General features: G+C 33.9%; 1 protein-coding gene and 1 pseudogene across 2 annotated transcripts in view; both read left to right on the forward strand.

Moving 5' to 3' along the window:
• LOC18095531 (phenolic glucoside malonyltransferase 1) overlaps nt 1–16,693 on the forward strand; it is a 93,079-nt gene that overhangs the window by 38,429 nt on the left and 37,957 nt on the right. The window lies entirely within an intron of this gene.
• LOC112326330 (small nucleolar RNA R71) lies at nt 1,231–1,341 on the forward strand (annotated as a pseudogene).

Below are 16,693 nucleotides of genomic sequence, written 5' to 3' on the forward strand. Positions count from 1 at the left end.
CAATATTTGAATAAGTAAGGGTTATCCCAATAAAAGTTCTACACGTCGCTCAAAAACTTTCTTTTATCTTGGGTATCCAAGTGAGCTGGCAAAAATCCTGAAGCAAGAAAATTATCAATATTAGCAGACCAAGGTATCGAAGCAATAGAAAGTGAAGATTGACCAAGAAAGTAATCGTCAATTGGTGTGATGTCAGATGTCGAATCTATTGTCAATTTTGACAAATGATCCGTGACGACATTTTCGGTGCCTTTTTCATCCTCGATTCCTTCTTCTTTGAAAGTTTCAAAGATTTCAAAATCATGATTGACTTCCCTTTGTTTGGTCATAGCATGAGGAAATGGAAGTATTGGTGGGGAATCATTCTTTTCTTTGCAATGTTCAGGTTTAACCCCTTCCTTACCCTCAGAGATTGACTCATCATCTTTCTCACAAGGTTCAAGAATTGGTTTTTCAATAACCTTACCACCATGGAGAGTAATGACTGATTTGACTTGATCTATGTGTTGGCTTCAAGAACTACTTGCATTTGCATTGTATTGCCTATTGGGATTTTGTTGTGGTTGAGATGAGAACTTACCTTTCTCCTGAAAACTTAAAGCATATGTGAATTTTGCAAGAGTATCTTTAAAATCTGTCATGCTTTGAACAAGTTGAGTGTTGATTGTCTCTTGCTGTTCAATGAATGCATATAAAGTGTCCTCAAGATTTCTTCCAGAAGGGGGAACATAAGGAGATGCATACCTATGAGAACTTTGAAAATTATGATGTGCTTGAAATGGTGGCTGTGAAGTTTGTGCATTATTGTTACCACTCTTCCAACTGAAATTTGGGTGATTAAAAGAAGGAAAAGTTGGACAATCATTGGTTGAGTGTTCATTAGTTTCAAAAATTTGACACACAATTTCTTGAACAGATTTTAATTGACCACTCTTTTTTAATTCTAGTGCCTCAACTTTTCTAGCTAAAGATGTAAATTTAGCTTGGAGGTCATGATCTTCCCTAAGGTTGTACATGCCTCCACTAGATGTATGAGGTTGAGTTTTACCTGGTGCCTCACAAGTGCCTGTAGTGCCCCAATTTTGAGCATTTTCAGCTAACAAGTCTAAGTACTCCATTGCTTCATCAGGGTCTTTATTTTTAAAAGTTCCATTGCACATCAATTCCACCATTTGCCTATCTTTAGGTGTTAACCCTTCATAAAATTGTGAAACCAATCTCCATGTTTCAAAACCATTATGAGGACATGTATTAAGCAAGTCTTTATATCTATCCCAACACTTGTAAAATGTTTCTCCTGATTTTTGAGTGAAAATGGTGATTTGTCTTTTGAAAGAGTTTGTTCTATGAGAATGGAAAAACTTCTTTAAAAATTGTTGTTGTATTTCATCCGAAGCACGAATGGATCCTGACCTAAGATTTTGTAGCCATGTTTTAGCTTTATCTTTTAATGAAAAAGGAAAAAGCTTTAATCTAATGGTGTTGATGCTACAATTTAAGTCATTATAGGTGTTACAAACTTCTTCAAATTCTTTTAAATGCAAATATGGATTTTCTAATTCTAAGCCATAAAAAGTGTGTAAAGGTTGAATAATACCTGGCTTAAAATTAAAATAAGATGCATCAGGAGGAAAAATTATACATGATCGTACACTTGTTCATGTTGGATTCATATAGTCTCTAAGTGTTCTAACACGATTATTTTCATTATTCTCATTATGAATTGACTGGTTATCTTCGTCGGCCATGTTTTATGAAGAAAATGAGGATTCCTAGAAAGTCTACCACTTAATGTGCGTGTCCAAACTCTCATGCAAGTTCAGAAAGAAAGAAGAAAAGGAAGAAACAAAAATTAAAAAAACAAATAAACGTGAAAAGAAAAGAAAATAAAAGAAAATATATAATTTATACAATAACTTACCTCCTAGGCAACGGCGCCAAAAACTTGACACGATCAAAGAGTTGATGTCTTATCCCAAGTGCAGGAGTGTCAAAGTAATAAATAACCCAGCAAGACCGGGGTCGAACCACATGGATGTCAACTATATAAATTACAAATAAAGAAAAAATATTTGAAGAGAATAATAACAGAAAAGGAGTTGAAGAGAGTTTTAGGATGTGATATTGATGTAAGGATTAAACAATGATAAAACAGATGTCAGGGTTAGAGGATTCACTAATGGTATTTCAAATAAATATAATATAAACTCTTTTTATTACTCAATTGGAAACCACACACAAAGGAGGTTCCAATCGGATGATTTATCGTTATTAGCTCATTATAAATTATTAACATGATCATATTAATCATCTTATCTAAGTAACACCATACTTATATATATCATCAAGCATTCATGTTGCTAGCTTATGTTAACAACAAATCAAGTTCCTCGCATAACAACGATGTCGGCCGAAGACTATGAAGGATCAATCATTTGATGTACCAAGTGTTATACAACACAAATCTAGTTAACCATTTAACAAGCAAGGTATTAATAATTAGTAAGATGAAAAGATAAGACATGTTAATAGCAAACTTTCTTGGATATAAACATTAAAGTCCATGTTGAGTTTATAATATACCTATTCTAACACCATTAATGAAACCTTTTCACCTTGGCATAATTAACTTAGCTAAACATAATGAAGAAGAAAAACATAAATAAACAATATAAGAACATAAACATGATATAAGTTAACTAAATATAGGAAAGGAAATGAAAAAGCATAAACAAGAGATTAATATAGGATGAAAGAAAACTTGAACATTACAAAGATATAAAGAAAGAAAGCAAGAACATGATCTTGATCTGAAAACCAAGATGACTAAATACATGGCAAATGCCTCATTTTACAGGCTAAAATTTGGAACTATTGATTGGTTGACAAACTATTTAGTTGGTGGCCAACCATTGACTTGGTGGCTAGTTTTTGACATTGTTGGCTGGTGGTTATTGACATTGTTGGCTGGTTATTGATATTGTTGGCTGGCCAAAACATCATTGCTAACATCAGAATTAGAGCCCCTTGAGCTTATGAAAGTTGTGGGCAATTGTCTCAGCTTTCCAACAAAAAATAAATAGAGCTCATTTGGACTTCTAAAACTCAAGATATAAGCTAAAAACCGAACAGTGTCTGAGTTGCAGAACAAATTCTTACTTCTCTGTTGTTGCTAAGATTTGAACTTGAAAACGGTAGAATTGAGTCTTGAACTCCGCATGAAAGTTTTAGGTCTATGTCTTAGCTTTCCATCCATATAAAGCAGACCTAAATCCAAGGTCTACAACTCCAGTTATGATCCAATAACCGAATGGTGTTCCAGTTTGAACCAACATCTCTTCTATTAGCCCTTTCTTTGTCTTCTTAATTTCAATAGTTAATCACATCATTCAATCCTTTGAATTGTGAGATATACTTGTATTCAAAACAAGCATTTACCATAAATTAAAGATATATTATATTATCAGACTTGTTATTATAAAACATGCTTTAGTTAGGGAATTTAATGATACTTTAGGTGCAATATGATGATATAAAGCCTTTATGAGAATGCACTTTAAAATATTAATCACTCATATACTAATTTAACAAGTATTCTTAAACCTTCATTTTCACACACACACTTTAACATATAATTGTGGGTCGCACATTGAATTATTACATTATGTTCTTTTGTGAAAGGTAACAACTAAGGGAAAAGGATAGTATATAATTTGCAAAAAAAATAATAAATAAATAAAAATAAAAATAATTGATGATAATAAAAACGTAGATAAGTTTGGTTTCGTAGCCTCCATAACCTAAGCAATTAAGCCTAAAAGGGTGTTTTAACACCTAATACCCTAAAGTCAACTGACTTGGGAGCTATTGGCCCAGTATTTGTTACATGGGTTAAGGAGAAAAGCTTAAGGAAATCAAACATTGCACTATCCACGTATCAGTATCTGCAACCTGAGTTACTAAGCTCGTAGGGGTGTCTCAACACCTAATGCCCTAAGACCAACTGATCTTGGAGTCATTAGCCGAAAGCTCGTTACATGGGTTAAAGATGCATTATGTTTTAAGTTATATTTATATATATAAAAAAATAAAATAAAAAAAAAGATAATAATCCCAACCCAACGAAGTTAACTTTAGAAAAACATTAGAACAAAATGTTGTTTTCTTTCAATAAAAGCCCCATAATCTATGTTTTCATACATTGAGCACATAAAAAGAAGGTTTATTAATATCTTGTTTCAATAGTATGAAGCAGATATATAAATTTAATGAGAGTTTGTTTATTTGAATATATTAATGGAAGTTGAATGATGAATGTCTTGCTTTATGGAACTTGCAAATTGTTTTTCTATTTTAACGCTTTGATTACTAGGGACTAGTAATAAGCTGGTTGGAGGGTGTGATTAGTACTTAAAAGTGCATTCTCATTAAGGCTTTATATCATCATATTGCACCTAAAGTATCATTAAATTCCCTAACTAAATCATGTTTTATAATAACAAGTCTGATAATATAAGATAGCTTTAATTTATGGTAAATGCTCATTTTAAATGCAAGCATATCTCACAATTCAAAGGATTGATTGTTGTGATTAACTATTGAAAGTGAAAGGACAAAGAAAAGGCTAAGCTTAGAAAGGAGATGCTGATTCAATTCCAATTGGAACATTATTCAGTCATTGAGTCATATCTGGAGCTGTAGATCTTGGATTTCAGTTTGGTTTATATGGATAGAAAGCTACGAAATAGGCCTACAACGTTCATGAAGAATGGAAGACCCAAATCTACCATTTTCAAATTCAAAATTTGTACACAAAAGAGAAGTCAAAATCTATCTTGCAATCCAGCCCAAACACTCCTCAGAAGTTTACCCATAGATGGAGTTCTAGAAGGCAAAAAGACATCCAATTTGGTGGGCAGAAAGATCAGACAATTTCCAACAACTTTCATGAGATAACTTATTCAAATTCTGATGTTATCAATGACATTTCATCCAGATAAGAGCTTGAGGGCTATCCACTACGTCCACCAGAAGCACTACTCAGTATTTTAGACATATCTCGAGCTGTAGTGATCCAAATGCTTTGCACGTTTTTGAGTTGAAAGAGGAGATGATTTCCAACAACTTTCATGAAGAACACTTTGCCAAATTCTAATTGCATCAATGTCATTTCATCCAGCCAAAATGCTTAAGTGTTGCTGTCCACCAAGTCCACTAAATCAATAATCAATTACCAAATGAATAGTTCTGAATTTTAGCCTATAAAAGGAGGTATTTGCCATTCATTTAGGCATCTTATTTTTTAGATCAAGATCATGTTCTTGCTTTCTTTGTATTTTGTAATGTTCAAGTTTTATTCCATGTTATATTTTCCTTAATCTCTTATTTATGCTTTTCATTTCCTTTACTATACTTATATAATTATGTTCTTATTTTGTTTATTTATGTTCTTCCTCTTTATAATGTCTAGCTAAGTTAATTATGTCAAGGTGAAAAGGTTTCACTAATGGTGTTATAATATGTATAATATAAACTCAACATGGACTTTAATATTTATATCCAAGAAAGTTTGATATTAACATGTCTTATCTTTTTATCTTATCAATTCTTAATACCTTGCTTGTTAAATGGTTAATCTAGATTTGTGTTGTATAACACTTGATACATCAAATGCTTGATCTTTCATAGTCTTCGGCCGACATCGTTGTTATGAGGGGAACTTGATTTGTTGTCAACATAAGTTAGTATCATGAATTCCTGACAATATTTAAAAGTATAGTGTTACGTAAATAAGATGATTAATATGATCATGTTGATAATTTATAAAGAATTTATATTTTACTTATCTCTAATACCATTAGTGGATCCTCTAACGTTGAGAACTGTTTTTATCATTGTTTAATCTTCACAATAATCTTACATCTCAAAGTCCTCTTTAACTCATCATCACCATCATCATCATCGTTGTTGTTGTTGTTGTTGTTGTTGTTATTTATAATTTATATAGTTAACCTTTATGTGGTTCGACCCTAGTCTTGCCGGGTTATTTATTACTTTGACACTCCTGCACTTGGCAGAAGACATCAACTCTTTGATCGTGTCATTGATGAATCTGGACAGATTTGTCTCCTAACTTTCAGAGAGAATTCGAGTAGAAGGATAAGGGAATTATAATCAGGTTCCTTCATAGTAATTGTAGTTTTGGATGTTTAGTAACTAAAGAAACTAGTCTTACTCAATTTGGAGTTATAGAACTCCAGTTATGGGTCACCAACCAAGACTGTGTCATGACAGACCCTATAGGGCAATAGGTCTGATTTGTTGATGAATAATTTCGAGTGTCTTGGGAGGAAAACTAGGTCTCCTCCTTTCATGGGACTTGTAGCCCCGTGTCTTAGCTTTCTAAAGAGACCAACCTTGCTTGAAACGGAGTTCTAGAACTCTAGATATAGTCAACAATCTAAGAAGGGGTCGGAATACGATCTCTGCCGGTAGATTCGAAAAGTCCCTAAAGTGACTATTTAGACACGTTGAAGGGTGAAAATTTGGGTCCTTTCCCTTTGGGGAACATGTGATATTATATCTTAGCTTCTAAAAGAAACGAGTCATGTTTGAAATGGAAATTTGTAATGATAACTATGGTCAAACAAAGAATGACAATATTAATGGGTGAAATTGGCATGGACTAGCATACATTTAGTGTATGTTAGGATCCCGAGTAAGGGGATCACTAAGCATCGACTAGTATACATTTAGTATATGTTATGGTCCTGGGTAAGGGGATCGCTATGCATTAACACCTACGAGGTGATGATGATACCAGTGAAATTGGTATTGACAGTAAATTAGGCAGAGATAATTATGGCTGATCTTATGGAATCTTGAATGGAAGTTGAAAATGAAGATGAAACGATTTTAGTAGTTGAATGAGAAAGAGTTCCAATGGAAACAAATATGAAGTAATACATGTTTGCTTTTTTTAAATTTTTGGATATTTGTGTTACTATACTTATTGTGATATTCATGTTTTAATAATATGTATTTTGTTTCAGGACCATCGCATGCATGACAGGAGTAGATCCTAGCTTTTGTTCACTTTTTGTTATCTAGTTCTAGGGAGTATATCCTTGTATTTTGAAATATTAGAACATTTATATAACTTAATTTGTATAATTGATGTTTAAACTTGAATAGATGAATTTAACTCTGAAATTCATATAATCATGTTCCATGAATGCGTGTTTATCTCATTTATTCTTCTCTAATGATATTTGTTGTTCAATGTATGTTATAAATATTATAGTTGTGATGATGATGATGTTTGTGGGATTGAGATCTAGGACAATTGGGTTGTGATTGAGTTATGAAATATGAGATATTAGAAGTGTAAACACGGTAAATGTCGATAACTCGGGACCATAGTTATTAAACCCGACCCGGGGGTTGACCCAGCCCGGGTGGAGCTGGGTCCCGGGTTTCATGGGTCATCCCGGATCAACCCGGAAAAATTACAAAAAAAAAAATTAAAGTTTTAATATTTTATATGTAAATATAGGCTATATATAGTATAAATAATGAAGTTTAAAAGAATATTTTAAATAGTTTTTTATCTCACATTAAAAAGATATTATGTTAAGCTTTTAAGTTGAAGTATTTAAACCAAAAAAGTTTTTTATCCCACATTGAAAAAAGATAATTTTTTTCTTGGGAACATAAAGTATATATACTAATGGGTTTCAAATCCCACATTAAAAAAACATAGCTTTTTTTCTTTTGAACATAGAGTATATATACTAATGGGTTTCAAATCCCACATTGAAAAAACATAGCTTTTTTCTTGTCTCATTGAATAAAGATACCTTTTTTTCTTGGGAACATAGAGTATATATATTAATGGGTTTCAAATCCCACATTGAAAAAACATAACTTTTTTCTTGTGAACATAGAGTATATATACTAATAGGTTTCAAATCCCATATTAAAAAGATATTATGTTATCCTTTTAAGTTGAAGTATTTAAATCAAAAGGTTTTTTATCCCACATTGAAAAAACATAACTTTTTTTCTTGGGAACATAGAGTATATATACTAATGGGTTTCAAATCCCACATTTGAAAAAAAACACCGGGTCTCGCCCGGGTCACGGGTTGACCTACCGGGTCGACCAGGTTTGGCCGGGTCGTTGCACCAGCTGGTCTTTTGACAAACCCGGACAGGTCCGATCGCCGGGTCAACTGGGTCCCGAGTCGACCCACCGGGCTAGTCCGGGTTTAATAACAGTGCTTGGGACCTCCCGGTATAGGAGAGACTCTACTGAAATTTTCAGTAGATTTTTATATGAGAACTGTATAAAAAAAAAATATTCATATTTTTACGTATTAAATAGTAGGAAAATAACTATAAATGTATATGAAAATATGAGGCATTACAAAATATAACTCTATTTTAGATTATGATTTTTGTGTGATGAACTTTAAATGATAGAGGTTTTTAAAAAACCATGACCGATGAATGCCATTCAAGCAAATTCAATGAAAAGAAAGAATAGAAGGTTTTCTGTGTGAGTTTGGTTTTTGTATTTTCACTTCAAGCTCCATATCAATTACCTAGTTTGGTGTTAAATAAAGGAAATTATCCTAGATGAAATGTAACGTTATGTTCAAGCATTGCTAAAGATGATTTCCATGGAACTTATATTTTCTTTTTTAAAAAATAATAATTTAATTTTTATTGAAACAAAATGATTTTCCAGTAAATGTTTTCATTTTGTTATTAATATATTTAATGTTAAAAAATCTAATATTTTTTCTATGTCATTTATTTAATAAAAACTAAAAACATTATGAAGATATACCCAAAAAAAATACAAATGATTAAATAAAGATAAAAAATATACATCACGAATTAAAAGCTTTTTATCTCGTTAATATACTCAATTTTTTTATTTTGAAAATCTTCACTAAAAGTTTATTTTTTAAACAATATTCTATCATCATTTCAAAAAAAAATTTCAATTCTCAAAATATAAGAGTGTAATGATTTTAATGCAAATGTAATAAAAAATACAATAATATTACATTGTTTATGCATTATCGTGAAGAACTCTTTAGAACTATCATTAAATCCCAGCCAATAATATTTGCATTATTTTCAATGAATTATGAAGTCAAAAGATAGTAAAGTGCACTTCCTCCCCTTTTCACTTGAAATTTAAGTTTTCTAAAATATCTTCTACCAGAAAAAAGTTGAAAAGTGGTCATATGGCCACCATGGCTTTTTCTCCTCTTTGTCTTCTGCCATCATCTTTTCCCCCCCACATTAGTTCTCATTTGATGTGGGTGAGGGAGAGTGTTTTCATCTCTCAAATCACTCACCGTCAACACATCCTCTTGCTTCTGCCCTTTTTTTTCTTGGTGTGTTTTACTATCTGAGTTTCTTCACCATGAGTAGCGCAGAGAGATGGGTGTTGTGGACAGACATGATACAGCTGTGAATGGGGTTGGAGGATCAGGGTTGAGGAGATTAAGGGGAAAAAAGAAACAGAAAAGGAAACCCATAAACTTTTGGTTGATGTGGTGGCATGGTTTTGCTAAAGCAGATGGGAGATTCATTGTGCATTCTTTTCCGTCTGAACTGTGGATCCAATTGTTTAAGATGAATAGTTGAATTCACAGCCGCGTCTTCCCTCTTCAGGGCTTGGAATTTGTTTTCTTTCACTAATATTCGAGAGTTTTCCATGTTTATATGTTCTCTTGGCTTTGGCTCATTTCTACCAATCAATTTGTTTATGCTTGGATTTAAATATTATAAGTTTCTCTCCCTTTTCTTACTTGTTATTTCTTTATTGTACTCTGCTTTTTTGTTTATAGTTTGCTCTTGCTGTGGATTCTCATTTTATGGGAGAAGATATTGGAAAGGTTTCTTGTTCTTTTTCTTCTTTTGAATCATAATTGTATAACCCTTTTCTCTTTAATTTATTATATGTTCAATGATTGATTCTCTTCTCATCCAAGTTATAGCAGCTTTGTGAAATGAAAGAACCATTTGGGAAACTAATAATAAATGATCTAACTATGGTATTAGGTTCCATATCTCAAGTAATTACGTGATTAAACTAATTAATTATTCTCTTATTCAACATGACTACAAAGCAAAAGGTTTATATTGGGCAAACGAGTTAGTCTTCTAGATTGTTAGTGTAATTTTTTTAGTGTTGTATTTTTTAAGATAGTGCTTTTAAAATCTTAAAAGAAGTGACAGATAATTAAATATTAAGCATAAAAGATATAATCCTGGAGAGCAATGATTTTTATTTTTCTTCTATTCATCCAAAATTCAACAAGTATTTTATTTGTATTTTATAAAGTTTTATATTTAATTTTAAAACTCTATTTAAAGACATTAAAAAATAATTGTAGATTAAGAAATCTTGAGATACAATTGCCCTAAAGTTTAGGAAAATCAAAATACATAAATACCTTTGACTGATAATAATTAATATAGATATAAAAAAATACAAATTACTTTTCAACTCTCCCTTTTAATTTGTAATTTTTAAAAACTTCTTGAACTGCTGAAACTTTTCTAAAGATATAGCTTTTATGAGAGCATCTCCTGGTTGATCACTTATATTGATGAAGTCCAAAGAAAGCTACTTTTAATTAACCATTTCATGAATAAAATGATGATGCAATTCAATATTCTTTGATCTTGCATGAAAAACCAAGTACATATTATCACATAAAATGACAGTAGATTCTAAAGGTTTCTGGCGTAAATAAGTTAGAATCCTTCTCAACTAAATTGCTTTATAAACAACTTCATTAGCTGCAATATATTCAGCTTTAGCTGGTGACAATGCAACTGAAGTTTGCTTTCTTGAACTCTATGAAATCACATTTGAGCCTAAGAAAAAAAAAAACATATCCTGAAATTTTTTTTTTGTAATCAAGAATATCAACCCAATCACTATTTGCAAAACTAGTTAGTTTTTATCTTCTTGTTTCTTATATTTGCTCCTAAGATTCTTTATAATTTGAAAATAACATAGAATCTTTTTTGCTGCTACAAAATGAAGTTTAGTTAGTTCTTTTATGAATCTAGAAATCAAACTCACGGAATAAACTTTATATAGCCTAGTGTTTGTGAGATAAGTTAAGGAACTAACAAGGATCTTAAAACTTTTTGAATCTGCCTTCTCTACACCATTATCATGCTGTAACTTTTCATTGATTTCTTCATTGATTTCCATAGGAACTGCTACTCGTTTGCAGCTTGTCATATCATACTTTTTAAGCAAGTCTATAGCACATTTCTCTTGAGAAACAAAAATAACCCTGATTGATTACTTCATCTGAATTCCAAGACACTACGCCATTATACAGTTTTGCCTACGGATTCATTCCATCGGTATAAGGAACAAAAACCGTCGGTAAAATTATTACCGACGGTATCTCCGTCTGATTTATTCCGTCGACGTCATGAGCGTCGGTAATTATAATTCCGTCGCCATTTCTGTCGGTAATAAAAAAAACAATACCGACGGAAATGAAGACGGCATTACAGACGGATATGCACGCCAAAGTTACCGACGGATATTCCGTCGGTAAAATTTAACGGTAATTCCGCCGGAATATCCGTCGGTAAAATTCAAGTAATTACCGACGGATATTCCGTCGGTAAAAGACACGGTAATTCCGACGGCATTTCCGTCGGTGATTGGGGCACGACCGTAAATTTTGTAAACGATACTACAATACCGACGGACAAATTCTCTCTGTAAATCCGTCGGTATAAATTTAAAATATTTAAAAAAAAATTCTTAATTAACAGTTAAAAACTTATAACCAAATAAATTTTCACTAGACATTAAAAATGTAAAATTAATGTTAAATAATATTCATCGAAATATTCATTACAAATTTAATGTTTTTTTAAAACAAATTAAACTAATTAAAATAGCGGCGGAGCTGGAGGAGGAGGAGGAGGAGGCTGGTTGTTGCCGGGACCGTACGGCCAAAAAGAAGGAGCACATGGATCATCACCCATCTTTGATCTAATCTCCATGACCATTTGATGGAGCTGAGCATAATCCGTCGAGAGGCGTTCATATTGTTGTTTCAAGGCTAAAAACTCCTCTGACTTGGTGCTCGATACTGATGGAGAGCTCCCAACGGTTGAGACACTACGGGCCGACCGTAATTTTTCGGCCGTCGTGTTGGAGAGCCCGTAGACCCGATTTTTATCGGGTCCACCAGACGATCCGACCTCCATCCACAAATCCGGATCGAAATCTGGTTGGGTCAAAGGATCGTCCCCATATCTCTCTCTCAACCGACTATTATAGGTCTCCTGAATTTTTTTTTTAAAAAATCATCATATTCAATTCAAGAAAATAATAACTTACAAAATAATTTGATTGATCGAACATACCACAAAATGTTGAGCACGGTTGTCCACGTACTGCTGCACCCCCTTCTAGACTCCGCATGTGCGTCTCTAGAAATAGCTCCATTGGACTCGGCTCACGTCCAAGAGACGTAGCCTGTAAGGAAAAAAAAGATTGCAAGTGAAATATATTTATAAGCAACAACAAATTAATTAACGATATATTTCATTCAAAATAATCTTACCATCCGCTTCGCATGTGCGCTGAACGGGACGGAGCCGCCGGTGTGCGTGGTCACCGAACCATGAATTTCCCGGTTTCGGTTGACGGCTCCGGATTGTGAGCGCCGTGAGAACCGCTCAGACGTCACGTGCTCAATATATGCCGCCCATATATCTCCCGAGATGAATGGCGGTTTAAATTCCCGCCAAACTGCCACCTCATTCCAGCCTTCAAGACCTATTGTCCCTCGCATATCTTTTCGCCTTTTTTTGAGTGTCATACCAAAAATCACGCAACCTACATCCATAGTAACTAATTAGAATTTAGAACATAAAATTATAAATCAAAAATAAATATTATTTTCGATGTTACCTAGTTGCCGCGTGATTCTCTCATACTCTCCTGACAACATTGTTGTCCGTGCTATCCCACTCAAATTTATTATGTATATATAAATAATTCATTGAAAATAAAAATAGTACAAGATATAAAATTACAAAAATTATTTATTAAAAATAAACTGGAAATTAAAAATTAACACCTACCTGAAATCGCCGAAACCAGGCATCGATATTAGGTCTCCACTCAGGATGTCTGGAGACCTGACTCCATTGAAACAATGGAATCTCCATCGACGATTTCATCGCCATTGTAATTGTCCTGGCAGCCTCAATGTTTGTGAACCTGAAATTAAATAATAAAAAATTAATTATTTGTTCATAAATTATGTTATAAGTATTAAAAAAAAAACTAAAACCTAAACAAACTTACATTGAGAGGTCATCCTTCCATTGTGCCTGGTACTTGCGGGTGAATGGACCCCGCTGTGAAGGCACGCCGCTTCTGCGCTGTGAAACCGTGGTAGAAGAGGAAGCATCACACAGTGGCGCAGATGCATTGCCGTGATCAGCACCTAAGGAGATGTCCTCCTTGCTGCTAGAAGAACTATGTGCAACCATCTGCTGACGACGTGATGTACATTTCATTCGACGCATCTACACAAATGTATATGAATTATTACATAAATTAACTTTAATTATTTTAAAAAAAATTCAGCAGCACCTCCTTTATACTAGAGACTACCCACAGTTTTCAAACCTGCAATATTTACAATAACCACAATCCATATAATCTCCATCAACATCATATATACAACCTAATATCATTAGGAATTCAATCATTAATAAAAATTTGGCAGCACCTCCCCTATATTGGAGACTACCCACAGTTTTCAAACCTGCAATCTTTACAATAACCACAATCCAGATAAGCGCCAGCAACAGCAGAGAGACAACCGAAGAGCGAGACCAAGGCAACAAGAACAAGGAGGCCAAGACAAACAAGAAGAGCCGAAAAGGAAGAGAAAGGAAGGAAAGGGAAGGCGAGAGGGCAAGGCACAGGCAGAACAGAAAGGCAACAAGAACAAGGAGGCCAAGACAAACAAGAAGAGCCGAAAAGGAAGAGAAAGGAAGGAAAGGGAAGGCGAGAGGGCAAGGCACAGGGAGAACAGAAAGGCAACAAGAACAAGGAGGCCAAGACAAACAAGCAGAGCCGAAAAGGAAGAGAAAGGAAGGAAAGGGAAGGCGAGAGGGCAAGGCACAGGGAGAACAGAAAGGCAACAAGAACAAGGAGGCCAAGACAAACAAGAAGAGCCGAAAACAAGAACAAGCAGAGCCGAAAAGACAAACAAGAAGAGCCGAAAACAAGAACAAGCAGAGCCGAAAAGGAAGAGAAAGGAAGGAAAGGGAAGGCGAGAGGGCAAGGCACAGGGAGAACAGAAAGGCAACAAGAACAAGGAGGCCAAGACAAACAAGCATAGCCGAAAATTAATATAAATGAAGTAAATGTAATGCGATATGTCAATGCACAGGTATAACATAAATTCAACAAGAACAATTATTCCAATACAAACAATAATATCCTAAAATTAATATAAACTAATTAAATTTAATTCTATATTTCAATAACACTAAACAAAACATCCTAAATACAAAACAAACAATACATTAATTCAAAATAAATTTTGGAATAAAAAATGCTTACCTTAATAGTGTTGATTTTTAGATTTTATCTATAAAAATACACAAAACAAAGAACACCAAAAAAATAATGATAATTAAAATAAAAAAATACAAAGATAAAGAAAAAACCATTACATACCTTTTAATATGTTGAAAACTATCACCAAAACAATTAAATCTCTTCCAAAACTTAAACTACAAACCGGGAGGAGAAGAAATAGAGATGAGAGCCAAGAGAAAAAATGAAATGGGGGGGGGGGGGGGAGGGGGGCGGTTTTATATGCCAAGTTTTCCGTCGGAATTACCGACGGAACATTAAATGTTGTCGGTGGCATTTATTTCCGTCGGTAATTCCGACGGGAAATAAATTGAAATGCGCACCAAAATTTTCGAAAATGCCGCCTTTTGTTTTTATCCGTCGGTAATTACCAATCGGAAATTACCGATGGAATGTCCGTCGGTAATAGTGGATCTGACAGGCGTGCGCTTCGGGATGTGTAAGTTTCATCGATGATTTTCGTCGGTGATTCTGTCGGAAATAGTGGCACAAGCCCGTAATTTTTTTCAAACTCTCTGTGAAATACCGACGGAACTATTCCGTCAGTCGGTGAGTCCGTCGGAAATTATGGCACAAGCCCGTAATTTGTTTCCAACTCTCTGTGAAATACCGACGGCACTATTCCGTCGGTAAATGTCGTCGGTAAAACAGTCAATATTTATGCGGCTTCTACATAAATTTTCTTCTATCCTCCTGCACACTTAGATCGCACACAGCACAATAACAGGAGCTGACAATTAAAAAAGAATAAATATTTCATGTTCCAAAATATTACGTTATAAAAATAAGGTTTTACAACATGTTTAGTCAGAATTTTCATCTTCGTCCTCAATTGAATTGTTATCATCCGCTTCATCGCGCTCTTCAATGTGGTTATCATCTTCTTCATCAACATTTTGTACTACACTAGTAGAGCTCAAAACGGCATTCAACTCCTCTACATCAACATCAACAAGACTATCGTCGAAAACACGAAAATTCGAATTTTCTTCTAAGTCAATCGAAGGAGCAACTCGGTATGGTTCAACCAACTCACTAGCTTGAAAGACTTCATCTATCACACTTGTATCTTCGTTCTCATCCTGAACAACCTCGACACGACCCCTGGGTTTTGTTTTTAAAACGGATAACCAATCAACTCTTGATCGGTCCCTTCTAAAGGAAGGGGTGTATGTGTAATAAACTTGTTGGCATTGCTTTGCGAAAACAAAGACGTCGTTTACGTTGCGGTGTCTAGCTTTTGAGTTGATTTCAACGAGACCATAGTGAGGATAAACTCTGATTCCTCTGTCAGTTGTGTCATACCAATAGCATTTGAATAAAAACACTCTATTCTGCTCGCTATGATATTGCAATTCCATGACCTCTTCCAATCTACCGTAGTAGTCAACTTCAAACTCACTAGAAGTCGATCCCTTAATACAAACACCGTTGTTGTATGTCTTTCTTCCATGCCCATATTCTTCAGTATGAAAGATATATCCATTGACAAAATACCCGTTATAGCACTTAACTTTTCTTTCAGGGCCCAGGCTTAGTAAAGACAGTGAAATAGTAGCACTAACTCCTATTTGATAAACCTTGTATATTAAATACAACAATAATCAATAAACAGATATTATGTAATATATATTTACGTACAGTGAATTACATTGCAAGAGATTATGAGTTTGTGATAGGACTTACATGTGTTCTAAACCATATGGCAAATTGTTCATCTTGTAATTGAAAGATCTGGGATTCCGTCAGCTGTGAGTTATTGGACAGTAAGTATCGTCGATGTTGCCTGCAAGGTTTAGTCAGGATTATATGAGTTTATGGTATCACAAAACATAAATAGTACACTCTTGACAAAGTTTATGTCGAACATCTACTTACTTAATAAAAGGTCTCAGCTCATCACAGTTAAAAAAGATATAATTATGTGCTTGTCTGAACTCTATTTCAGACAAATATCTTCCCCTCACGGCATTTTTAGGTGTGGGTCGTCCAGGATTAGAGAAT

The sequence above is a fragment of the Populus trichocarpa genome, chromosome 1 (genome assembly GCF_000002775.5).
Source record: "Populus trichocarpa isolate Nisqually-1 chromosome 1, P.trichocarpa_v4.1, whole genome shotgun sequence".
Lineage (NCBI taxonomy): Eukaryota > Viridiplantae > Streptophyta > Magnoliopsida > Malpighiales > Salicaceae > Populus > Populus trichocarpa.